This window comes from Columba livia, chromosome 24, assembly GCF_036013475.1.
Source record: "Columba livia isolate bColLiv1 breed racing homer chromosome 24, bColLiv1.pat.W.v2, whole genome shotgun sequence".
NCBI lineage: Eukaryota > Metazoa > Chordata > Aves > Columbiformes > Columbidae > Columba > Columba livia.
Genome location: NC_088625.1, coordinates 3,066,739 through 3,092,982, shown reverse-complemented (window position 1 = coordinate 3,092,982; position 26,244 = coordinate 3,066,739). Strand labels below are relative to the sequence as shown.

At 42.0% G+C, this 26,244-nt stretch overlaps 1 protein-coding gene across 4 annotated transcripts in view; it reads left to right on the top strand.

Annotated features, from left to right (window-relative positions):
* Positions 1–26,244, top strand: part of ARHGAP32 (Rho GTPase activating protein 32) — a 161,280-nt gene that overhangs the window by 362 nt on the left and 134,674 nt on the right. The window lies entirely within an intron of this gene.

Sequence of the window (26,244 nt, the reverse complement as noted above, 5' to 3'; positions counted from 1 at the left end):
TTTGTGTCGCGATATCGCTCCGCATGTCGGGGGGGGTATGGGGGGGGTCTGTGTGTGTGAGGGGAGGGGGCGCGCGCGGCCGCCCCCTCAACAGTCGCGGCCGTTGGGGCCAACGGGCGGTCGCGCGCGGCCGGCGCCCCGTGGGAATTTCGGCCGCGCGGTGATACCGGGAGGGAGACAATGAAATGAATGGAACAAGTCGTGGCGCTCGCCTGGTGGCTTTTTAAAAATGTATTTAATTTATTTTTTAATTATTATTTTTATGGCATTCCCCCTTCCCCCCTCCTCTTTTCTCCTTTCGGTCGCACGCGGTGCAGTTGCCGTCCTCCTGGGGAGGTCTCTGAGGTGGATAAATTAGTCCATCGCCAATAAATAATTTGTTTGGAACAAGGGATGATTGGGATTTCAGCTCGAATGTGCCGTTCCCATCCTTTTCAGGCGCGGGGAGAGCTGGTGTTGTGCTCCCCGGCTTTGTGCTTGGCCCCTGCTGCATTGTGTAGACTGGGTTTAATGGGGGTGCGTTTAACGGCGCCCTGTTAATGCCTTTTTAGACCTTTTCAGGTGCATTGGACGTCTGCTCGGGTCACCCAGGGTGCTCTGCCAGCTACATCTGTATGCTGGGAAGTGGTGAAATGGAGGAGCACCCAACAGGCATTTTGTATTTTGTGCGTGCATGTGATGGTTTTTAATCTGGAAGGTCTCGATTAGCTTTGCCACCAACTTGCACTGGGGAGGTGAGCAAAGGATAGCAGTGTGGGGGCTTGTAAGGGAAGGTCTGTGACACTTTTGTCTTTGATCAATGGCTTCAAGGTGAGAAAAAGGGAAAATTAACCTTTGAAACTTACCTGTGTTTACCCGTGTATGTTATTGTTTTCATTTTGCAAGCTGCTTGTTCGTTCTCTTTCTCCCTCGAGAACCTGGCTGGTATTGCAAACCGCTGCTGCAGGCCAGACCTGTGCATGCTGAGCTGTGACAAGGTGATGGGACAGAGTCATTTTTTTTGTTACACCTCTGCACTTTGCGCATGAGATAGTGCAGAAAGCAGCACTTTGGACAGAGTCTCGGACAGTCGTCTCTGGATGGGCGTCCAGTTTGTTGTGGTGGTTGATATGTTGTTGGTGAGAACACAGTTTAGAGGAACAGGTGAAAAAACAAGGTGGATGCTTAAAATATGCTATTTCCTTTCAAGAAAGAGCTCTAACTGTGGAGTGTAGTATCCAAAGGTGACCAGATACTCCTCTTTGATGTAAAAAAGTTTCTAAGGCTCTTAATATCTGATTCAAGGGTTTAAAATTTGAGCATAGGTTAGATACCTTTTTCTACAGAATAGGAATAAATGTCCTACACGTGCTTATTTAGAACTCTGCGATTTCTTTCTCGCTGCGCAGATGTCTTTTCATTCCGGTTTTGTAAAATTAGGTTAGCCTTGAATGAACAATTTCTTTTGACTGATAATTAAAATATTACATGTTCTTCGTGATAAAAGAGCAAGCAAATAGTTCTTGTTCTTGGACTGACTTGTTTCCGTGAGACTTACCGGTGGTTGCTTGTGCCCTGCCAGGGTGTATACCTTTGTATATATCATGGTTCTATCGTGATTGAACATATTGTAGCCATCTGGAATAACAAAATTTTACTCCTTTGAGAGCATATAGCGATTGAGATTACAAAGGAAGGGAAAAATGGGGTGAGAGACTGGCAATATGCATTTTGTAAAATGTATTATTTGAGGAAACAACAGAACTGAAAGTGTTAATGTGGTATGAATATCGTGCCTGATGTACAGAAATATTAATCCATTGCCAGAAGCGAATTATTGTTCAGTATTTCAGCTTGTGGTCTTAACTTGGGATTTGTTTGTTTAAAGTATATTTGTACGGTGTTTTTTAAGAAACAAGGGGCTTTTGAGGCAGATCAGCAGAAATATCATCAGGGAAATGTTTTACTTTTTAGTTTTTATGTATGCTTGTAGCTGGATGTCGTGGTGGTTTTGTGCCACTTGCTTATGGATTGTGAAATACCAGTATCCCAGCTCGTCATAGTGTATTTTCCTGTTACGCAAAGTGAGGAAAATGGTGATGTCATTGAATGTAAGAGGGAAGGATTGCAGTGGTGACTTACTGGCTGGGGAGGAGATCCCAGAAGGAGCTGAGGAAACCCAACAAAAAGGGGAGTAGTGCTGCTTTGGCCATTTTCCCCCAGGCTTCTGTTTCTTTTGTGAACTTCTGAAAAGGAAATGTCATTTTGCTGTTTGAATGCTTTGTTTTGCATGAAGTGTCAGACCACATTATGGGGATGATTGCAGTCAGCTTCCCCCTTTCAAAACAAACACATCAAACACTGTAGTATGTTTATACAAAAATTCAGTGTGTTTTTCAGGAACCCAATATATGTATTTCCACAACTAAATGATGTTTTTCATACTTTATTATGGCTAGAAGAATTCGTATAGGAGGGAAAAACTGGAATGTGTTCCCTTGGCCTTAATGTCTTTCTCCCCACAAATAAAGGGAAGATGTTGGCCTCTCTGTGAACTGCGGGATTATTTTCATGTGCACTTCCTCTTGAAATATTCTTATCCATGTAGCAGTTCCGATCCGATTCCAGGGGCTGTGAGTGCGGCAGGAGCTATTGTCTCACAGCTGTTGGCTCGCTACTGTTTTGGCTGATCCCAGGGTAAGGGCAGAAAGCAAACAAGATATAAAGAGATGTAGGTAAATTTGTAAATTTTACTTGCAAAAACCTGACTAATTGCTCCTGTGGGACTGTAGGGATGGGTGGCTTCTGTCAGGTGGAGCATGCGCCAGTTCTGCTCTTGAACTTGCAGCTGTGCTGCCGAAATGCAGCTCCCAGGTCTGGTTGCAGTCCTTAGTGTGCTGTAGCAATGCCTCGCACCAGCGGAGCCTGTGCGCTTGCTGATGAGGGGGTTTCGTGGTGAACCTGGTAGTTCTGAGCGGAGAATGGTCCTGACAGACCTGTTCTCCTCCACCGCACTTGTGCTCACCTTCAAGTTCTTGCACGTGTGGTCTCTGCACCTACAGCAGTGAAAGTTGTTCACGTTCACTGTTGGGCTCTGGTAGGTGCCTTTGGGATGTCCAATACCATAACACGAAAGAAACAAATTGAGGTGTTTATCAACTTTTAAAGTCAGCAACTGTTTTCCTTGGCAAAATAAGTCAGTTTGGTGTCCCGGGTGAAGCAGGTCAACAAGTCTGGCCAGTTGGAGCATGTGGATTTTCACAGTGATTTCTATTCTTATGCTAATCCTTGGAGCAGGCTGGCTGTGCGGTGTTAGCCAGTGTGAGAGGAGGGCTGTGCATACTGAGGACATGAAGGGAAACCATTTTTTATAGTTATTGTCATGCAGATTAGATCTTCCAGCCAACCAGAATTTGGAGATTCGCGTAACCTGGGGATACAATGCTGCAGGTCAGCAGTCGTGAACCGGTTTGGTTGCAACCGTTTCTTTTCAGTATTGATTTTGTGGTTGTGTTTGTTGTTGTTTGTTGTTGTGTGTTGTGTTTTTTTTTAATATCCATGTTGTAGCTGTAAACAAACTGTTCTATTTGGTCTTGAAAAACCGAAGCTGGAAAACTTGTGTTTTCAATTGTTAATTATTGTGTTGTGTAAAAGTGTAGGAAGGCAGCAAAGCTGCCACTCCATTGATACAACTGAGAACTGCTCATTTGAATCCTCTTTATATTTCTGCTGGTGACTTGTGTTTCTCCCCACTGTTTTATTGCGTTGCCTCAATTTCTGGTGCATAAAGCACTTTAGAGGTATAGATTGTTGAGTACTCCGTGTGTATGCTCCTAGGTGGGTCTGTGTCTGTTGAAACCAGGTAAAATATGTAAATCTTACTCAGACAGCTTTGTTTGCTGTGTATTTGTTTCTACAGATCATTGTAGAAATAGGGCATAAAGTCTGAAAGAAGTGCTGGGGCTGTTAAATATGTCAAGAAGTCTCTGTGTATTTTAAGTGGTGTTTTGTTTTGCTGGAATGTGTATGCACTTGAGTAGACCAGCTTACCTTACTGCTGTGTACGTAGACTTAGATTATTTGGAAGTGTGTGAAACAATTAAAACCCTCCCTTTAAACTATTTAGTAAATTGGATTTGCTTTACCACGAGTGGGACAGGAAGTTAATCGGGTTTAAGCTGATGTTGACTTTTCCAATCTGATTTTTTTTTCTGGGAAGAAACTTTATTACCTAGTTGTTAAATGCACGGTTAATTAGGTGCTGATTGTTTAAGCTGATAAACCAATGCTACCAGGTTTATTGTAATCAGTTAGGTAAATGTGCCATGTATATGTTTCCTTAGTAGTACATGTGTAGGTCTGGAGTTCAGTGTCATGTATGAATTTTATAGCAGGCGAGAATATGGCTCGGAAGCTCTTATCTTTTAACCAATAGTTTAGAAAATACCCCCAAATTTCCACTTTCTAAAAGTCTTATTTCTGTAGCTAAATTGCAACATTTTGAGCGTGTCCTGCTGATGTGGCTTCAAGTCACTACTTGAAGCAGTAGTTCAGCATAAACTACTGATCAATGAATGAATTTTATCAACTATTTCCATATCAGCTTTTCATGGAATGTGAATATATTTCAGTAGCTGCTTTCCATAGCTTGCCTTTATGATCATCATATGTAGAGTTTTATTGTAGATCTCATGAATGAATGAACAATAGCTATAAGTATTATGTTCAGAGAAAACAAAATAAGTCTTTGATACAATCTGTAAACCAAAGCGTGTTGATCCTTCCTCATTTCTATGTAATGCAGAAGTGTAATGTGCTTCCTGGAGGTTGTTTTGGTAAACAGTAGTTGATTTTTATTTCAGAAAAAGTTCTGATAATTTATTCTTGAAGTGTAAATGAGATTCCATAGGCCTTCAGCTGCATGATGCACAAGGCAAGCTTCAGATGTAAGGTTCAATCATTGGTGACTGCTGCAGCGTATTTCATTGAAGAAACAGGAACAAAAGTTTATTTGTAACTACTCTGGAACGGAGAACAAAGGCCGCCGGGACCTTTGAACCGCTGTGGCTGTGCATCTGAAGGAGGAATTGTTCAAGAATGGGAAAAACTGCCAGAAGACCAGAGATCTGCTTCTCCCCACGTCTTTGTACAGCACTGTTCAACAATCACATTTAAAGCAGAAAAAAAAAAAAAGTTAGTTAATTGGAAGACTTTCTTTCTTGTTCTTCCCACCGAGCTCTGATTTGATAATCAAGTATGCAGGAATGGTTATTCTATCACTTTTTTTTTTTTTAGCTGAGGCAAACTTTAAACAAATGATGGTGTGCTTTTTTCTTTTCTTCTCTTGAAAGAAGTCTCGATGATTGATATCATCCCTAAACATTTTCTTCTCCCTCAAGTGTTCTGTGCAAATAATTCTGGCCTATGCAGCCATTTGTTTCCCTTGCTTCCTGGTGTTGTTCTAACTTCACAGTTCTTTCTCGTTCTGCGGCCGCTGTCTCCTCAGGGAACACGGGAGGGAATAATCAGTGTTCTGAAGAAATCGCTGCTTCTCTGCAAAATGTGTCGACTGGCACACTGAGGGTTACGGTCTCCAATGGATTGTCCAGCATGAAGGTTCTGCTTTGGGCAGCAATTTGTGCCCTATCAGTCACCTTCATGAATTTTACAAGGCTTAAAGATAGGATGGGCTGTATTGCAAGAACACATCACCAAATTGCTTTATGCAGGAGGAGAGAAACTACAGTATTAAGTGTTTATTATTTTTCTCTGAGTAATGAACATAACACACTGGCTGGAAGAAACACAGTTGTTCATTTGTGCTTCTCAGCCTGTACATGCAGCTCATAAGTGTGCTCAGGCATGCGTGTAATGTTCCTGTCTGTCCCTTGTTCTCCTGCTGCACAAGTGCTCTGTGCTGCTCTGGAATTGTCATCCACGCACAGAGCAACTGCAGAGTGCGTAAGGAAGCCAATACATCCTTGGCTATTTAGTTATGTAGTCATATTGTGTTAATTCAAGGAACATTTAGCTGTCTAGAGTACAGTTTAGGAGCTTTCTGAACATTTTCACCTAGGTTACAAGAAAACTTTTTCTCGATGGCATCATTCAGTATAGGTACCCCTTGCATTTCCTCTTTTGTCAAATGCCAAGTTCAAAAATTAAACCGCAGTTAACTTCTGAGATTAAAATTGGAAATGAAAACTTATAGATCAGTGTTTTAGAAAACTTAATTTGTCAGTGCTTATCACTCAAATGTGTGTGGAGGAGGAACACCATATGGCTGCTAAATATAACACAACTTTCTCCTGAAAGCGGTCGAAAAAGTCCAGAAGTTCACAATCTGGTATCTTGTGTTCTTAATAAGAATGTGCTGCAGATATTAAGGATCTTATGAGTACAAACTAAGGTAATGGGAATAGAGCCAAAAAGTAATGCAATGAAATTTAAGTATTTCCTGTGAAGAGGTGATGTTGGCTGACACACTGGAGAGATGCTCAGCGTCTGCAGATACCAGACCCTTTGTTAGCAGTCTCTTTAAAGTGAAAGGTGGTAATAGCTGCCCAGGTCACACTGTTTTTCCGTGCTCCCTACCCTCTAGGTCCAGCAGCTTGTATGCTTGTTTTCTTTAAATATTTGCATCAGGGAAGTTCGAATCCCCCACCACAACGGGGGCCTGTGACTGTGAGGCTGCTCTCAGCTGTCTGTAGAGGCCTCATCAACTTCCTCACCCTGATCTGGTGGCCTGTAATAGACACCCACAATAGTATCACCCTTGCCAGCCTGCCCCTTAACTTTCACCCGTAGACTCTCAACTCGCTCCTCAATGTTCCTGGACAATACTCTATACATTGTAGTTGCTCTCTCACATAAAGAGCAACTCCACCACCACGCCTGGCTGGCCTGTCTTTCGTGAAAAGGATGTAGCCATCCATGACCACATTTTGTGGAGATGCTGCCAAAATACAGATGATTCCATGTTTTAGGAATACAAACGTAATTGAAATAGGGTAGCATTTCTAGTAAATTATTTAACAGTTGTATGTGTGTATGAATTTGGAGTGGGAATTACACTATGCTGCAGAGTGCATTGCTTTCTGTGTGGGTTTCACTAGAGGACCTTTTTGTGAAATATTTTGCTGTGTAGATTTGTTTTCTGATGGGAAGGCCTGTGAAGAAAACAGCTCCAAAATAATTACGTTTCTTAATCCCAGCACACCCCTCCAAAAAAAAAAATGCCCATCGCCTCATGCTGTCACACTCTTTTTGAATGAAAACATCAAATATAGCTATTGAATTTCTGATGTAGTGAAGCACTTTAGAATGTGTCTATTGTTAGCATGTGAGTAATTCTAGGACTCCATATAGAATAAAAGGCATTACTGAACTGGAGCAGAAATATCTGATAGGAAAAGCTTATCCTGGAAAAGAATCAGAAGAGAAACTCTGGTTGTATTCCTTAAGGCCTTTACAATATTTCAAAGGGGTGAATATAGATTTACTGATGGAGTTTTGGTGGCTAGAAATGCAGTTATGCAAATTGCAGCTTGTCGGGGCAGGGAGAATTAATTTATGCACTTGAACACATGTGCTCCTTCACTGTTTTCTCTATGAAGTTGAATTATGGACAACAAGAATGCACTTTGTTGTTCGTTAATAATAAATAACTGCACAGCAGTTTTGATCTTCAAAGTGATGCTCAGACCTTAATTAATCTTCATAATAGTCCTTGGAGAGAATTAAAAATACTCCCTACCCTTTTGGACAAGGAACTCTGTACCATGGAGATGTGAGAGTGTTTGCTAAGGGCCATATTGTCAGTGATTGCTGGGCCAGTTGCTCAGAAATTCCTGGCTCTGGCTTCTTTGGCAAGTTCTTGAGGCTGTTGCTTCTCTCATTTATGTGTTAAAATTACCAAAAATTTGAATACATAAAGAAATGTAGCTCTAAATTCTTAGTGTAGTTTTGGATTTCCATCTGAGTGTTAACTTATGCATATGCATGTTGGAATTTCCCTTTTGGATATTCCTGTAGGCGCAAAGTGCTGAAGGTTTGTGTGTGCGTGCGGCTGAGAGCAGCGTGTGGGAGCAGGTATGCAGAACTGCACTTCACAAAACCTGGCTCCCAAATTGTGTATTACAGGAGTGGCAAATAAAAGAATATATAGCTTTAAAGTCTCGAGTACACAGATGTCGAGGGTTTGGATTGCGGGGTGACAATAAAACTGTGGCAGATGTATTGTTAACCCCCCTCTTCTCCCTTCCTCCCCCTTTCAGCCCCTCCCTCTCCCCCCTTCCCACTAAGGACAGGTGGTTGGGGGGAAAAGAAGGGCAGAGAGAAGAGAGTTGGAAAAATTACAAATGTTTTACTAATGCTACTAAAAAGAATAGAGAAAATAGTACAAAATATACAAAACCAATCTTGAAAGTCTCAGCAACTGCAGAGCCGGCACCCGAAGTCCTGGACTACTGGACTCTGCAGCCAACCGGAGCTGGATTCAGTCTGTCACTGGCCTCAGTTTGCAGGGATGACTAGCAAGGTCCCCTCCTAACGTCGGCCATAAACAAAAAAGGGAAAAAAGGAAGGGAGGAAGTCCTCCTGATCTCCCACTTTGATATGAAGTATTCATGTGAATGGAGTGTTACACACAGTTGGTCAGTTTCTTGCTTACCTGTTTCTCATTGCCCTTCTCACGGGATGTTCATCCATGCTTATCAATAACTTCGCATTCCATTGCTATGTTTACCAAAACATGTATCTGGTTCTCCAGGAAAATGCAGCTATTATGAAGGCTTTAGCTGACAGGCAGAATTCACTAAAAGAGAAACTTGTTTTTAACAAAACCAGGACAACAGAATAAATAGCTAGAAAGTATCTCTCAGTCTGCGTTCTCTAATCTTCCTAATTCTAAGGCATTGTAATTTCTGCTGAAGAATGCACCAATTTGCATGAGGAATGAACGTGGAACGAGCTTGCAAAGTAGAAAGCTGACAGTGTGCTAAACAGGCTTGAAGAATTCTTCAGTATGAACAGGTAAGACACCAGAATCCTATAACTAATGCTAGGAAATGCTGTTATATTTAACCTGGTGACCTTGTCAGCTCAGGAAAACTTGCTGGCAGTGTGATGCTTCCAGCTCTGTTGGGTGAAGGTCTTTTCAGCATTCCCTGCTGTGGTTCAAGAGCTCCTGATTATTTGGTAATGTGTTCTGAGGAGGAATCTGTGAAGTGATCTAAATGTTTGTGTTGTTTCTCAGGTACTGTGACAATGAGGTATCAGTGACTTAATAACCACATGATTCTGGGCCATCTATGTCTGGTTACCAACAGAAATCTGATGGGGGTTTTTATTTTTCCCCCCATCCTGGAAGGCATTCTTCATGTTGCATCATAGCAAACTTCTTTGAGAGTGGAGAGACTGTGATACCTTCTCAAAATAAAGGAAAATCTCATTCCTGACTAGCATTACGAGCATTACTGATAGTTCACCTACTCATAGGACTTTTAGAAATTAAGCTGGTGGTATTTGAAATGTTAATGCATGGGAATATATAGATGACTTCAAGTTTTGGCTCTCAAAGCTTCTATTTCTTGCCTCAAATTTGCTAGCAAGTTGCTAGACCAAGTGTTGTATGAGGGGCTAGACAGTAACTGTGGAAGGAGGAGACATTTGAAAGATCTTGCTGTTATGTTTCATGTTCCAAAATATCGTTGTGGGCAACTTGTTCTCTTCCCAAATGCTGCATTTTTCTAAATCCAATTAATCTATGTGGTGTTCAAAGGCTAACCCATCCTTTTGGAACAACAGACCTTGTAAAACATGAAGATGATGTGTGGATTTTAGTTGATTTGTAATGTCTGAGCTGAGCAAGTCGAATCAATAACTCCTAAGAACTGAGGTTGTTCTTGTCACTTACAATGGTGACAAAAAATCCTTGTTTCTAAGTGGGGGTAGCACTTGAGTTCGGGCTCTGCGCGGTCTGGGCTCTGCAGTGCCAGTGACACTAGTTTCTTTACAGAACACATTGATGCTTTCTAACCTTAACTCCTGCATTGTGGGCTGGTTTGCCTCATGTTTGAAGGATTAATGTTGGAACAGCGCATGCATTTTCTTGCATCACTGTTTAAAGTAAGATAGTTCCTGTTTGCGTGGGGAAAGATGGATAACGCGTAGCTTTAGAGAATGCTTTTTGAAAGATGATTCGTTAAGGTGGTTTGCTGACTGACATATGGTGTGACATACGGTGCTATTACCACCTCAGGCTCTGAACTTACAGGGAAATGATTTTCTTTTTTAAACATTTAACTCTATTAAGTACTTGTAGGCATCTTCCAATGTTGTCCTGGCCAAATCACTTTGCACTTTCCTTTTCTTCTGTTGATCCCATCTGTTTGTGACTGACTGCTTGTTTTCTTCTGTCTTTTTTATATTGTAAATAGATTTTAGAGTTTCAAGATCTGAGGGTCTCGGCAACTAACACTTGCAAATCTAACTTTTGACCTGGAGCCTTGAAAGTGCTAGATTTGCCTTGCCTTCCTATGGGATGGAAATGCATGCCAGACCAACTTGTAGGCTGGAAAAATTGCTCTTTACTGATGCCTAGTGGAACATCTTATTTCAAAGTCATTCTAGTTCTCCCCAGGAATAACTTTTGAAACAGAGTAGGATGAAGAAATTATGCCAGAGGTGACATTGTGTTGTTGAAAATCTGGGCTGTGGTGGAAGAGCGGAAAAAATCGCAGGATGTCAGGGACTGGAAGGGACTTGGAAAGCTCATCCAGTGCAATCCCCCCATGGAGCAGGAACACCCAGATGAGGTTACACAGGAAGGTGTCCAGGCGGGTTGGAATGTCTGCACAGAAGGAGACTCCACAACCCCCCTGGGCAGCCTGGTCCGCTGTTCTGATACCCTTGGAAATGTTAGTGACAGACACCTTCCTGTGTAACCTCATCTGGGTGTTCCTGCTCGGGGTGGGGGATTGCACTGGATGAGCTTTCCAAGTCCCTTCCAGTCCCTGACATCAGGAGGTTGTCAATAGTGAACTGTTTTAGTCACTGAATTGGTTGCTTTTATGGTTCCTGTGTAAGTAAATAATGGTGCCAGGCGATCTGTGCTACGTGTTGTAGAATACTGTTTGAGATAATGAACCTGAATCCATGTGGAGTTTCTTTTTTGACGCAGTGGCTAAATGCGTAATTTTGTGACTGGGGATGTTTGAGCAATATGTGGCCTCTTGAAACCAACATATGTGTTTATTGTAGAGCTATTTGTGATTCCCTTTACTTCATGACAAGTTAGTTTTAATCCCTTCAGCCTTCATTACTGACCATTTTGAATCCTTTAATTGAGCTTTTTCATGTGATTTGTACATTCACTAACTTGCAAATGCATCTCTGGGTGGGAACAATGTATTAACAGCACTTCAGAAAATAATATAATCCCTGTCATTGAAATCTTGCTTTTGAGTCCAGCGGGACTTGAGAGCAGTATTCTTCCTGACGTGCTTTTTTATTGTTTGCTGTGTTTTCTTTGCTAACAAACCAGTTTGCTGTGTCGAAGTCAACTTATTTGAGCATCTTGTTTTTAAAATACATGGTGGTTTATCTGTGATGGAAGTCACTCAGTCCCAGTGTGTACTTGCAGGCTCAGAGTCTTGCGGTTGCCAGACATGAGGATGGATTCTGCGGAGCTGCAGTGCCTACATGTGAAAGGGAATGCTCTCAAGTGTAGGAGGCTTTGCTACAGTTAGATTTACAAGCCTTCGCACTTCTGGAGGTGCAGAAAACCAGACGTTTCGACAGCCATTTGCTTTGTAAAAATGTTCATTGAAGCTGCAGATGCACTTGATTTGGACAACGTTCCAATGGGTGCTGAACCTTCAACACAAGCCATCAATGGCAAGGGAACTAATGTATTTAAACATATGCTGAGCTAAAATGAGATGTAAAACAATTTTACTGGGTTCTGTGAGTTCTAGCATGGTTCTCTGCACTTCCTCCATGCTTGTTTTGCAGCTTGGTTATTCCTTTTTGTTTGTTATCCTCTTAAGATTTTGGCTTAACCTCAGACGTTGGTCTTTCCTTATTCTTCAGTAGCACCAAAGTTTAGGCCACAGCACTGGTGTGTGTGTTGTGTATCTTTTCTTTTATACTAACAATGTTGAAGCTTACATTGTCTGGTGCCTCTTTAAATGTAGATTATTTTATCTGACAAACCCTGCATTTTGGCTGCACCTTCTCTTCAGCCACTTGTCCATTTAAGAGGAGGTCACCACTTGAGCGTGAGAAAAAGTGGTTTATTGAATTGCAAAAGAGCATAGTTGTCTCTTTGAATTCCTTTGAGAACAGCCTACATTATGGGTATTGCTGTTTTGAATTGGCCCTGTGCATTTGGCAAGCACAAATGGTAGTGGGTAGTAGAGCCAGAATATTGTACTACTTAGTGCTGGATCCTGAAGGCTGGTGTGGCTTCAGGTGTCATTGAAGCTACCATAGCATTTAATTAGTCACATGTGTGTTTGTGTGTATTGGAAGTAGCTTTCAGTAGTCTGTTTTATTTCAGTGTTTTTGGCGATTCAGAGTTTTCCACCCTAAATCATGGCATTACAATGCTGCTGGTAAGGTAGAATAATTTATGCTTTCTCAGCTGCATCTTGTTTGGTTTAGATACTACTCTTTCATAGCTGTATAAGAAGCTCAAGGAAAAACTACTTAATTATAAGAGATATTTAAATCATTTGAATACTGCTTAACAGGGTGATACAGCTTCAAATTTTAAGATGCTTTAACAGCAGCAAAAATCTGTCTTGGTTAAGCTACAGGGGATGCATGTATCTAATTTTTTTCCCCAAGTCTTTTTCTCATATTTGTTTCTAAATTGTTTCTTTCCTAGTGTTTGAGATTCTGACTTTTTGTCTGTGTCTTAGTTTGTTCTTTTGCAAAGTGCATACAAAAAACCCTATTAACCTTTGCAGTTTTATATAGTGCTGGAGCAGGAACTGGAAGATGTTCCCATCTTTCATACCGAGGCTCTCCCCAGTGAAGCCTCAATCCATTGCCCTGCTTTGACTCAGAGCCCTAAAATTAACTGTCTTGAATGTGATGGCTGGAAAAATAAATGGAATAAGTGAAATACTTGGAAGAACTTTAGAAATGTGATGCTCAGATTCTGAAAACTGAGCATTTTGAAATGACTTTCACATGTGACTTTGAGGACTGCATATAATTTGTGGGGTTGAAGATGCCATTCCTGACTGAATGAGGATTTAGTCCTTTGTTTTTGGAAAAAGTGTGTTATGATAGCATAGGACTGTATGTACATGTTTGTATGCGTATATAGTAATCTATGAAGAACCACAAACCACATGCTATGAATACATTTGCATTAAGCGTTGTTAAATGTTCGGCTCTGATTTCTGTTGAATATTCTGCTTTGGCTTTTATGATGTTGATGAATTTATAAATCATTTCATATATCAGGTTCTAAAAATGACTTAAGGTAGCATAAGACTAGAGGCTTCATCTCAGGTTGTCGTTATGCTTGAAAGTACTTATTTTGGCATTGAATTCTGAGCCTTGGATAATGTGGCAGATGCTTTGCAGCTGTTTGAGATACCCACTGCATCTTTTACACCTGGGAGGCAATGGACTGGGGCTTACATGGAACACACGTTGACACAACTTGGTTCCCAGTTCTGTGTTTAGCTCAGCATGGACGTGGCAAAAGGAAGAAAACTGTTTTCTAGCTGAATTTACTGAGGATATAGTTTATTTTACCTGTTTGTGTCTCAGGATCTGTAAGCAAGCCTGTTTTACACAAGCAGTTTTTACAGGACTTCATCAATTTATCAGCTGAATTCAGCTTGTGTGTGTAACCAACATATCAGAAACAGGTATGTTTCAAAAGGCTTTGTTTTTAAGAGTCTTCCTCTAGTTGGCTCGCTTTCCTTTGCTCTTAGTTTTTATTAAATGTAAATGCTTGGAATTAGGTATTTTTCACAGTTCAGCCTCTCACTGGTTCTAATGTTTCTGTTGGAAAAAGTGAAAAGCTTTCTGGAGAGCGATACTCAAGCAGCGTATGTGTTAAGCCTCTTGCTCTCTCCCCAGCTTTAATTCCAAATCAGCATCCTATCCAGATCTGCTGTTGCATTTTCTTAATCCTAAGAAGTTCAGGATTTTATTTCCCTCCAGAGGAATTGTAATTATTTTTTTTGTAGCACATATGTGACAAAAGGCATTAAAAACCCGTTTTCCTTAGTGTGAATGTGAAGTCATTGCTATTGTCAACTCTCAGTGGGTTACTTGCATATAAATAAATTAAAGAGAGGGAAGTAATCTTTTGTTAACGTTGCGTTCTGTTACTTGTGGCTGCTATGGTAACAGATGAGAGACATGGTAAAGCTTAGTGGCAAAGCAGCAGAATGTAGCGATGAATTTAGCGGGCAGGAGAGCACAAATCCTTCAGCAATGCTGTGAAATGAGGCACCAATTAAGCCACAGATGGGGACGGGCTTCCACATTTATTTACAAATGATTTGAATCAGATTTTGGAGCTTATATGTAGAGCAGGAGGAGTGACAGGCTGGAACTTGAGGGGCAGTAAATTAGAAAGCATCTTTTTTTTTCAGATGACTTTTTTCCCCCCACCTTGAATCAGCATCTTTGTGTAGCCTGTGAAGGTGCTATTGCTGTCCTGATGGTTTAAGTGGAGTCCTGAATGACTTTCCTGACTCTGGATCTTGCCAAGAAAAGTGAGTAGGCACTTTCCCCCCACCCCGGTCAAGATTTTAGTCTGTAGAGGCGCGTTTTCCTGTTTCATCCTGTTAGACTGAAAAGGAGGATAAATGTTGAATGATTTGACTTTGCTGTTTTCTTACACCCTTCATTAGTAGAAAGTAACTCTTGCACTCTTCAAAGCTTTGCTGGAACAGCAGATGGTGTCATAAATCAGGATTGAATTATGAAGGGAGGGTTCGATAAGAAAGACTGTGGATTGTCATCTTGCGCCTTGCCTGGCTTTAGGTAGTACTTTTTGGACGTGATAAATGTGATGAGTCTGGTTCTGTACTTGTCTGGTTAGTGGCCCCTAGTTTTTAAACTCAAACCTTTGTTGGATGTTGGGATTTTTTTCCTCCCCATGTATATTCTGGCATGACTTCTATTAACACTGAATTATAGAGAGTGATTTCTTTGAGCTCTTGGGGAGAGGACTTGTCATCTCAAGTTCTTCTTGGTGAAACATGAAGAGAATTATAATTACTGCTTCAGTGGGAGTGTTTGTGTTAAGTAGAAAGTTCCAGAGCACAGAATCTCTTCTGCAGAAACTTCACTCGAAGCTTTAGCATTGTGGGTATCGGGAACTGGAAATGGTTCCAGAGGTTAGTAAACAGGTGATTTACTATCAGTAAATAGTGCCAGTGTGAAGTTTTCTGCAATGCAGTTTTTGCAGAAGTGCTGTAGGGAAGGAATGGGACATGCCAGGAGAGGCCAGGGAGGGGTTTGCAAGAACAAGTGAAATGTGAGATGAGAAGCTGAAGTGAAACTGTTTGGAGTGGAGGATGTTTAGAAGGCTGTTGGAGGAAGCGATAGAGGCATGACAAGTGGGTTATTATTTTAGTGGAGAGGTGGGAACACAAGGGAAGGTTATTTGCTAGAAAAGTTAGAGGTGGCTGAAGGAATCTTGTGTGAAGAGCATTTTGGCCAGGCTGAAGGGCAAAGAAAAAAGTATAGCTCAGCTGCACTAGTCAGACAGAAAATCATTGCTATTGTGAGTGGTGCTTCCCTCTTTAAAGCTGAAGTGCTGTGGGGAGAAGTGACCAAGCTACAAAAGGCAGAAAAAAGCCTGGTTTACTGCAGATAGAAACTGTAGAGAAGTATTCTTGTGCACACTGAAAGGATATCCTGCCATGACATACTGTTGGAGGTGGTTTGGCACTTCTAAGAGCTTGAAGCTATAGTGTCTTTTTCAGAAATGGATCTTGTGAATTAAGAAAATAGAACTACATGGCATGATCTGTCAGAGCTTGATATGGAGTTTTCTGCCTTGCGTTGTGCTTTGGTATTACTCTTTCTGCCTGTGACTGGAAGCACAACACCTGAGGTTGCTTCATGAGGCTGGAAATAGATGCTGATTGGGACAGGGTAGGACAGGGACAAAGTGAGGGGCTTTGTGGGACCTTACCTGTCCTTTTATCACACCTTCTGGGGGGAGATGGAGCAGACCTAGAAAGGACTGTTGGCTTCCATTTCAGGACAGACCTTGCAAGAGGATGGGAGGGAAGTACTCTTGGGTCCCTTACAGCCTAATTCTGGGAGAGGGAATTGCCCTCTTTTGCAGGCTGCTGTGGTTTGAGATGTGCCCTGAAGGATAAGCTGAAAGGCTTCGTTGTAGGATTAGTCCTGCCTGAGCTGAGGAAGGCAAGACATCGCGTTGGGAAGAAATTTTTGTCATTGTTTAAAGTCAAGTCTCATTAAATGATGCGTTTCAAATAGTGATGCTGTGCAAATGATTTTAGCAACACCTTAGATTATTGCAACTGGCTTACTGTTTCCTTTCTCAGTTTTAACGGTAGGAAGAATATTTCATCCCTAGACACTTCTTTTATTTTCTGCTCCATAAACCAGCATAGTGCTGAGTTTGCTGATTTGAGCAAGAAGCACCTTGTTAAAGGTGATGGTAAGCTGAAGGGAAAGTCAGGGGAATTTCCTTGCCTCTGACAAAGTGGCCCCTTTCCTTGACATCATTATACCATTCCTGCTAAGGCTGATAATTGTAAAGCAAAATTATGTCTGAAGAGCTGGAATTTTTGCCTCAAAAATAATTTAAACTGAACTGGATTGCAGATAGGGTTATAAAAACGATATTTTTTTCTCCAACACCTGCTTTTATTACAATGACTACTCAGCCTTTGCATGCAGTGGATGCAGGATGTGCTGTATTCTTGCTGTTCTCTTGATGGGCCACGGCCGTGTGCCAAGGGAAGGAGTAGAAAACCATGTATGAGAAAGTTTAGGTGTTAGAGGATATCACACAGTTACCTATACTGTGTGTGTATGTTTTATTCACTGAACTCAGTGTTTTGTAGTTACTCATCTGCTAACAGTGCTGTGAAATAATAAGGGAGCTGTCTCCATTCTGGACATGGAAAGACAAAAGCATCGAAGAGAAACTCCAAGCATTTGAAGTCACCGGGAAATAGAGATGCTCAGCAAAGCCTTTCCTATGTCAAACAAAAACTGAGTTTAGAGCTTGAAATAGAACAGGTGTGTGCTTAACTTGCCAACTGCTCTGCTGAAGTTACTTTCATTTTCTAGTGAGAATGGTGTTGGTGTCATTGCAGTGTTGGTAATAAATTGAACCAGAAGATGTTCATTTCCTGCTTTGCAGTGATTTTCACTCAGTTCTGAGTAACCACTCCAAACAAAACATGCTGGCTTTTTTCATCTGTCTCTGTTGGGAAATCCAGATTTTTGACCCTTCATACAGTGTTTTTGGCTGAATATTGGTACTTTTTTTTAAAGATTGGAGGGAAGGGGACCATGCGTTGTAATGTTCTTTTGAATTTTGCTGATTTTTCACAGCTAATTTACAACACTTCAAAGAGAAACCTTCAGCCTCTGCTTGTAACATGGATCTGTCGTAGTACTCATTTTTGTTTGATTGTGGCAGGATTAACCTCTCTGGTCTGCATTTCCAGTGGGGTTTACCTCCTTGGGTTCTCTGCTTGAGAACACCCTAGTGCAAGGGTTGACAATTTCGAACACCATAGTGTTTACCTGGTGATTGCTTAATATACAGGTATAGCAGCACACTTGGGAAGCCTTATAAAGTCAGGCAAGATGAGACATGGCAAAAGCCGTTTTGTCTGAACACGTTTCAGATTCCCTACCAAAGAGAAGGTGGATATATGTTGCTCTTAAACTGTAGCTGTTCCTGTGTCCTTTAGCAGCCTCAGACTCTATTACCCAAGTTATCTTTGCCAGGATAAGAATTTATACTGTTGAGAGTGTTATGGACTTCCTAACATACCTGCCAGATGTGAAGAAGTCAAAGTTGTCTTTAGAATGAAATTCATCTTAAGCTGGGAGGAGTGGCTGACGCTGGAAGCTGTGCTGCCATCCAGAGACCTGGACAGGCTGGAGAGTTGGGCGGGGAAAATTTAATGAAATGTAAGAGGGGCAAGTGTAGAGTCTTGAATCTGGGCAGGAACAACCCAGGTTCCAGTATAAGTTGGGGAATGACCTATTAGAGAGCAGCGTAGGGGAAAGGGACCTGGGGGTCCTGGGGACAGCAGGGTGACCATGAGCCAGCACTGGGCCCTTGTGGCCAGGAAGCCAATGGTACCTGGGGTGGGTTAGAAGGGGGTGATCAGTAGGTCAGAGAGGTTCTCCTGCCCCTCTGCTCTGCCCTGGGGAGACCACACCTGGAATCTTGTGTCCAGTTGTGGCCCCTCAGTTCCAGCAGGACAGGGAACTGCTGGAGAGAGTCCAGCGCAGCCACCAAGATGCTGAAGGGAGTGGAGCATCTCCCGTGTGAGGAAAGGCTGAGGGAGCTGGGGCTCTGGAGCTGGACAAGAGGACACTGAGGGGGGACTCATTAATGTTTACAGATATCTAAAGGAGGAGTGTCAGGAGGATGGAGCCAGGTTCTTCTGGGTGACAACCAGTGACAGGACAAGGGGTGATGGGTTCAAACTGGAACACAGGAGGTTCCACTTAAAACTGAGAAGAAACTTCTTCATGGTGAGGGTGGCAGAGCCTGGCCCAGGCTGCCCAGGGGGTTGTGGAGTCTCCTTCTGTGCAGACATTCCAACCCGCCTGGACACCTTCCTGTGTAACCTCATCTGGGTGTTCCTGCTCCATGGGGGGATTGCACTGGATGAGCTTTCCAGGGCCCTTCCAACCCCTGACATTCTGGGATTCTGTGTTTGTGGGTTTGACTTAACAAGGCTGAAGTCTGCAGAAACTTTTCAAAAAAGCTGATCTGGTTTATGACTGTCAATAAGCCTGTAAATATCAGGTGAAATTCTCTCTGAAAAGACAGCTTTCTGTTTCCTCAGGGGTCTGCCTTGATTTGTCACATCTGGGGATTTAAATGCCATTCTGATGCTTTCTGCAGAGGGCCGTGCAATCACTAGATATTTTGGTTGTGCATTAAGCTTTAGTTCTTGTAAAATCAAGGGAGAAACAGAATATCAGAATAGGCACAATGTTTTATTAAAGTATTTTAAAAGGGTAGGAGCTGTCCCCCCCTCTTTTTTTCCCAGGATGCCCAGGATTTTTATTTTGGCAACAGTTTAAACCATAGCAAAGAGCAGTAGCTGTGTCAGGATGTATGTGGACAGTAGTGTATCCTTTCAGAGAGAAGCAAACAGATGTTCAACCAAAATAAATAAAAGTAATTGAAAATGACCTTTGCTTTGCATTAGCTGCTGATGGATTGACTGTTTCCTTGTTGTGTTTTCAGCAGGTTTTGAATTTTATATGGGAGTTTGAGTGTTGCTTTAAGCATCATCTTGCCTTGACTTCCCCTGCCTCTGCCTCCAAATTGTTTGGTTTTGAATGAATACCTTTGGATGTCAGACTATGGAGCACTGAGGCAGCAATATTGTCATAGTGACTAGAACTGCAGCACTGGCTTTCAGCCAGAGGAGATGGTGATTCATGGCTTGGATGTGGCTGTCTGGAAACAAGTTCTGATTCTCAGGTGAATCAATGAAATAGTATTTGTGTGTGGTGGTGTTTTGTTGTGTGTTTTTTTTCCACCTAGGAGGTATTTTGAACATCTTACATGCCCACGTACCTTTTTTTACTTCTGCCATTTTAAAAGATAGGAAGAATGTTCTCTAACTACATGCTCGACATCTGAGCAGTAAATACAGCTCTGTGTGGCGAGCAGCAAAAAGTATTGAACCTGTAAGCTGGAATTTAGTAATCTAGCAATTTGATTTAATTATGGGCAAGTTTGAGGACAGGTTTAGGCACCGTATGTGTGAATGTGGTCTCTGTGTAGGACATGAGAATGTGATAATTGCAGATGAGGGTTTTCTAAATGCATCCTCAGTTTCTATAAATGGTGTGTTTGCCCACACTGAATCCTACATTTTGTTTATATTTATATATTGAAAGAAAGTAATTGCAGTGTGCACACATACACAAATGTAGAAGCGAACAGCAAAGCTCCCGTATGGGCACCCGTGGTTTCAGATGCTGCCGTTGTTGGAAGGAATGCCTCATCTTTGAAAAGTGCCACAAGAATGGGGCTGGTTCCCTTCAGTGTCTTTATATGATATATTTCAAGACCCTCATTGCATCCCTCAGTTGTATTTAATTGTACAGGAATTGAGTAAAGTTTGCAATAAGAGGCTAAATTCTGCTGCAGACCTGTTGTCTGGGGTCTCTGCAAAATGAAAGCAGTTGATGACTGAAGATATTTTGATGTCAGGTTCATCAGGAATATAATCTGTTGCTTATCTGCTTTGGTTGCTGCTTCTGTGGCCAAGGAATTGCCTTGCTCTGTTTTGTGGAGTTCATGAATTTGAGAGAGTGTAAGATGCATTTACTTTGGGAAGAACCTTGTGTATCGGACGTTTTGACCATTGTCTTTGAGTGCTTTACCAATTAATAAGTGAGCGTACCTATTGGCACTTTAAGGCTACAGTGAACTAATTTAAGAGGTTTTACAAATTTGAGTGCCACATGTTCTTAGTGATTGATTTTTCTGTTTAAATCTGTTATTACAAGTAATACACAGGATGACCTTTTCCTCCATTTCTTCCTACTCCGTTGCTGTACTAGTCTTGTTTTCTTATGATCAAAAGTCCATTTTGTTGCTAGACCTGTGGCTTTGTCACGTTCCTGGCAGAAGGCAAATTCACATCGATGCTGAGCTCTTGGGGTAGTTCTCACACGATGTGTTTGTCAGTCAACAGGCTTTGATGTCTGGCATATTGGGTTTGTTGGTGCTGAGATCATTTTTCCTCTGGAAGTTTGCAAGAGGCTTTTTAGTGCTGCTGTGAGTTCCGCACCCGTGGTGTAATACTGCTCTGGAAGGTTTAAGTCCCTTCCCCAGCTGTGCGTAAATAGGAACATTCAAATCACAGGTTCAGTGGGGCGAAAGGCTTGGCATGGGTGGATCTCCTGCCCAGCTGTGTGCTGGGAAATGTGTGGAGAAACAAGAAATTGGTTACACATCACAGCAAAATCTGCTGCCTTGTTGAGACCAAATATTGGTTTGCTTTCCCTTCTCAGAACCTGTTTCAAACCACTCCCCTTCTGCCTTTTTAATTAAGCGAGAGAATGAAATTGGTCCTTAATACAATTGTCGAATTATATTCTGAGGTTCGTATGTGTACAGCATGTTCAACTAAGAGAGATTAGATGTGGGGGAGAGGAAACCTCTGTGGCCCCGTGTGCTTTTAAAAGCATCTCTGTATTTCTAACGTGTCCTAATATGCTTTTTCTCCGAGTTGTTGTGTGTGAGGTTTTCCCACTCTCTGCTAAATTAGCGGGGCTATTTTTGTGTGTGTTTTTTTGGTTGTGTGTGTGTTTTAATATTTTGCTCTAGGGTAGATGTTCTTCAACAAGGGGAGAAAGCTGGGTCAGATGTGTAGGGAGAGGTCCCTCTGTCTCCCCGCTTTTCCTGTGCCGTGAGCATCTTGTCACTTCATTTGCCTGTTGTCTTTTATGAATAGCGTGGATTTTATAGCATCATTCCAATTGGGAATGAGTGTGGAGGAGGAGAATGAGGTAACGCTTCCTCAAAGGCGTCTGTTGCTGCTATAATACATAATTTGCTGCTGTGCTTCCTCCTCACCTGGTGAAACTGCTGTCTCATAGCTGCCGTGCTGAATGTCTGCCTGTCACCCATGGCAGGGGTTTAATAGTAAATATTTTAGTCATCATTGAATGCTGTGGCTTTATTGTTTTACTCACATTGACAAGGATGCCTGTCCTATGTAGAAAATGTTTAAGAAGCCTGCATATAAATAGGGCTGGGAGTGTGTGCCAGCAGCCAGAGGAGATGTTTCTAAAGAGTTAGCAGCATGGTGTTCTGGCTCTTGAGAAAAGTGGTAAAGTAGCAAGTATTTGTGTACTTTTACTGTTTGCCTTTTAGTCAGAAAGGAGCGAAACTGATCAATATTTGTAGTATGAAAGTAAATACTGGCCTCTAAAGTAAACAAGAGGTACAAATAGTGGCAATTATTGGTCCTTTCCTGGAAATCTTGGAGATATTTTATAAACATGTCTTGTTAAAGGCAAACAGGCACAGGAGAGCACATCATTGGTTAGGAGGAATCCTACATTTTGTACTTTTAGTTCAAAATTAGGATAAAGGACAGAATTTCAAGACGGAGTGAGGTGGATTTTGCCCCTTGATAACCAAGTTTGGTAGCGTAGCACCTGTGCTGGAAATAACTTCATGCAGACAAGTTCTTCTGCAGAGCTTTGTCTTTATCTCTAAGGCTACTGTGTTTGGAATCCACTTGATTCAGCTGTTCAGAGCCTGAGCATGAAGCTTTTTATGCTTTCATAAAGCTGAAACAACAACAATAATCCCAAATTGCTTTCCTTACCTTAATTCTGGGTAAAATTATCACCTTCATTTCAGCTAGATTGTGGCACTTTTTGCGTGTTTTGAGTCCTGGAGCTTTTGCTAACAATATTCCATCACTGGCCCAGATTTAAGGGGTCAGAAGCCACCTTCTCTGGTAGGATTCGTCTGCCTTGACTTGTGCGTGTAAAAATGGGATGGTTGTGTCTGGGCTTTGGCTGCAGCTGATGCAGACAAATAAGCACCTCCCATGGGTGATAAAGCTGACCTGTCTTTAATGCTTGCCTTAGGAGAAGATTAATTCCCCCTGAGCAGTGGTGTCAGGTGTCTTTTCCATGAACTATAAATGTAATCTAGAGTTGATAGCTTGCACTTAAATTTCTGACACAAATAGTAATAAATCTGTAGCACAAAAGCATCCCACTATTGCCGAATGCTTTTTGCAGGTGAAATGTATTTTTCAAAGTCTGTGCACCAAAAAAAGCAGTTCCAGAAGGCTACAGGACTTCATAGCTAATCAGTGTTTAATTTTGTCCCTTCTCAGAGGAGATCTTTTACCTCATTGAGCTCTAAAAGTTCTTTTTGCCTCTCTTGAGAAAAATTGGTGAGACCACAGGGACTGGGATGTGACTGAAATCGGTGTAATTGCTCTCATGTAAACTGAGATTGTGTTTATGGCTCCAGTTTACTGAAGTGAAGTAGTATCAGTGCTTATTTTTTATTCCTCCCGAAATTCAAGGTCAAGTTGGAGTTAAAGAAGGAGGAACTATAACTCAAAGGGGTGGCTATAATTCAAAACAACGCTAGTTCGGTTAACGGTCAGAAAGGCAAAACTGCATGGTGATGCAAGCTGGGCATCTGAACACTAAGGATGCTTTTATTAATAATTCAGTAGAAGCCTGTATCCAGATGTAGATGCTACTAGAAGGCCCAAAATCCCCAGCCCATTCCCAGTGGTGGTTCTTTTCAAGTGCCGTTATTCCTCACTAACCAACCCCTGTGTCTGGGGGTGATGCGTGGAAGTGCACAAATAAGAAATGAGAGTAATTCTTAGCATTTAGGGGTGATAGTGGTAAGGAATAGCTTCTACTGCAGCAGCGAAAATTGGAAACCAAAGAGGGGTAGTAGAAAATGGTGACAGCAGCGATTGCTGCTGCTTCTGCTGGTGTAAACAATTAACACTCTTCATTTTGGATAAAGCCCAATCAGTAGTGTTTTCCAGCAAAGGGATGATTCTGACCTACCAGCCCTTATATTGAATACAAGCAAGCATACAAAGTATGTTATGGTGCACAATTCTTAGATGGAGCAAGCAGGGAACTACCATTCTGTTATTAAATTTTTAAAGCCCCATTTCCTATCTCTGCATCCTGTTTTCTTTCCTTGAGGTTTTTTTCTTGGTACAGTGCTGTATTTCTTCTCAGATATTTGTTAGTGCTCCCTGCTCCCCATACGTCCATGCTCTTATTTCTTTGGGATGACAGTTTTGACAGAAGTGGATGTTTCAGTGACACTGTTCAGCCAGACCGTGTTTACCGCTGTGTCTAACCGGGGTGACGTGGAAGCAAAGAGCAGAAGCAGAACCAGATGGCAAACTGCTGCAGGAGCTCTCGGCGCTGCAGGAAAGATCCGCTCGCGCAGTCTGGCTGTGGTACAAGTTCCAAGGGGGCAAAGAAGTTGGTGGTGGAGAAGTAGGGCACATCTGGGGTCAGGCAGCTGTTCCTGCCCCGTGGTGTGTCTCGCTTGCATTTTCTCTTTCGGCCCGTCTGCACTTGCAGCGTGTTGGAGTTATTCTGTAAATTAACAGAGCTTTCTGCCTTTTTGTGCATGTGCTCTGGCATTTTACGGCACATCCTGGTAGTTTTGCTGGTGTGCAGAGCTGAGCAGGTGTGGACGCTTCAGAGCCCAAACCCGTTGTTACTGTTCTGCAGTGCTTTTCTGCTGGTATTTATACTTCACTGCACTGTGCTTGTGTGTTCTCCTTACCCTCATCATTATTTTGACTGGACATTGTGTTTTTACTTTAAATTCTGGAATGAATTAGAAGCCTTTCTTTTAAACACCCTGCAAGCTGCGTGTGCCTTTGCTATATCCATTTATTCACTAGGAATTCACTTTTCTCCGAAAAATACTATTCTTCTGAATTGGAACAAATTTTTCTTGGAAGCTAAATGCGAAACAAGTGCCATTTAAATTGTAGGGAGGCACAAAAAGTTCCGTCTGGACTGCAGGAATGACAGGTACTCAAGGGAAAGATAATGCCTGCAAGTACTCCTAATGCTGTTTTTACATCATCAGCGACTATTTCTGCTCTGTCAACTTGAAGTTACTTTATCTGAAGTTTGTCAAGTGTGAATGGTGTCTTACTGCTTTTATTGTGTCTCTTTTACTTGAACGTCACCTCATCTACTACTTACTAGTTCCACTTCCAGCAGTTTTTCCGTCCCCCATCTATTTTCTGGCTTGCCAGACAGCACTGCAGAACCCTCAGACTTGCTTTCTGTTTGAAGCATTTCAGCTCACTTCACAGCCAGGCTTTGCAGTATTAGTCAGGAAAACTTGGGGCAAAAGTCTGATTTTTGAAGCAGATGTGGCTATTTCAGTGAAGGGATGTGCTGGAGTGAGATCCAACCTGCTTTTGTGCAGTTGCAGATACAGATAAGGGCACTGGGAAGTCTTTTTGCATCCTTACAAAAGATGTCATGGGCTTATTCTCTTTGCTCCACAAACTGCTGCCTATTTCAACGGTTAGCAGAGAAATAAACATGTTGAACAAAGGAGGGATACAAAGCACAAATGTCATTTACTGGAGGCACAGGGCAGAAACATTAATCCATTTGGAAATGGACAGTATGCCAAGTTCTGATTAAAGTCCTTGTAGGTTTCTTCTGCTTTTCTTTTGTCCTGTTGACTATAAAGGGGGTTTTGTGAGAACTCACCTTCTGGACACAATAGATTTGGTAGCAAAGGTAAGGGCGTCTGAGAGGGAGATATAAAGGAAGACCTGGGTATACATGAGTAAGAAATGAGTAAGAAGTTATTCTTGTGGTTGTGTGTTGGTGTGTGGTTGTTTTTTTCCTGATGTTTTAACTTAAAAATAGGTTTCTGACTTTTTAACTTTAGAAATTGCCCTGGTTTTTCCTTTTTTTTTTTTTTTTTTTTTTATAAGCAATCCAGTTCATGTATTAAATTGAAATCTGTACAAATTACAGTTAATTATAGTGAGGTCTAAAATAGGTCACATGCAATTTAGAATAAGATGCACTGAAATCCTTAAATCTGTTTGGCTCATGCCAAGATACATTCTGAGGTGTTTCATCCTCCCCTGGCTGCGGTTTTCCCATTTTCCTGTGTGCCGTTACCTGAACACCAAGGGGCAAGATGTGCTATTTACTCTCCTAGAAAACAGCTAACATGAGGCTATGCTGCCATCCAGAGACCTGGACAGGCTGGAGAGCCAGCAGGGAAAAATCTAATGAAATATAAGAAGGGCAAGTGTAGAGTCTTGAATCTGGGTAGGAACAACCCCAGGTTCCAGTATAAGTTGGAGAATGACCTATTAGAGAGCAGCGTAGGGGAAAGGGACCTGGGGGTCCTGGGGACAGCAGGGTGACCATGAGCCAGCACTGGGCCCTTGTGGCCAGGAAGCCAATGGGACCTGGGGTGGGTTAGAAGGGGGTGGTCAGTAGGTCAGAGAGGTTCTCCTGCCCCTC